The sequence below is a fragment of the Neomonachus schauinslandi genome, chromosome 1, assembly GCF_002201575.2.
Source record: "Neomonachus schauinslandi chromosome 1, ASM220157v2, whole genome shotgun sequence".
Classification (NCBI taxonomy): domain Eukaryota; kingdom Metazoa; phylum Chordata; class Mammalia; order Carnivora; family Phocidae; genus Neomonachus; species Neomonachus schauinslandi.
This window is the reverse complement of record NC_058403.1, coordinates 60705005-60706052: the sequence shown is the minus strand read 5'-3', so window position 1 is coordinate 60706052 and position 1048 is coordinate 60705005. Positions and strand designations below refer to the sequence as shown.

Sequence of the window (1048 nt, the reverse complement as noted above, 5' to 3'; positions counted from 1 at the left end):
CACTGAGATATAAAGATAGGAGCTGAATGCCACAAATGGAGAAAGGGGTATTTTCATAAAATCATTATTTTTCCCTATCTCATCTCCATTTGGTACTGATCAAACCATATCACTGGCCATTTAGTTAAAAAATGCAATATGCTTGCGTATATACACCAGTTACTTTATGTGCAATAAAGGAATGGGGAAAGGGAAAATGAAAGAATTGAGAGAACTCTACTGTAGTAATCAGGATGTGGTGGAAGCAAATTGCAGTTTTCTAATTTAGGTCGTCCTTTTGATCTGGAGAAACAGAGTTCTGGAGTAAAGTAGCAGGCTCCCTGTCTAGTAAACACCTCCTGTTTGCTGCTGGAACACATCAACTGTATCTTCATACTCTGTTTCCAACTATGCAGGAATGTCTGTTTCATTGATTGGCTGCTCATCCCTTTGGCATCTGATTTGCCTCATTGACAAGCCTATTGTTCACAATAGGCTTTCATTAGTTTACTAAGTGCTGTGTGCCTCTTAATCTTAAATGGCACTACAGAACCATCCAGACTCAATAGATCCTTGTTCCCAATCTTGACTCCTTCCTTGGGCTTGTCATCTGCCATGGTATGAGCTGCATTAGCCTCAGCTGCTGCTTCACAAAAAGGTCCAGGCCCTCACTTGAACCAGTGCACACAAGCAGCACCAGGAGCTCTATTGACCTGTCTTCTAGGATACTTATTCTTTTCAGATTCCAATCTGCTGTTAAGTCCATCTAATGAGTCCTTCATTTATGATATTGCATCTTTTCTGGAATCTTCTTCAATAGATTTTTGTTTAATATGTTCTGCTAAAATCCCCCATCTCTTTACTCACATTGCCTACTTTTTCTACTTGCTCCTTTAGATTTTTGATTATACATATTTTATTTAAAATCTCTAATAATTCCAACATGTGGGTCATCTCTTCTGCTCTCCATATATTCTCTTTGGGCCATGATTTATATATCTTATTTGTCATGCAAATTTTATGACACTAAGGATATTTTGTGTAAGGAAACAATACAAAAAATGGATGT

At 37.8% G+C, this 1048-nt stretch overlaps 1 pseudogene; it reads right to left on the bottom strand.

Annotated features, from left to right (window-relative positions):
• Positions 1 to 324: 324 nt before the first annotated feature.
• LOC110582544 lies at positions 325 to 596 on the bottom strand (annotated as a pseudogene).
• Positions 597 to 1048: the final 452 nt, after the last annotated feature.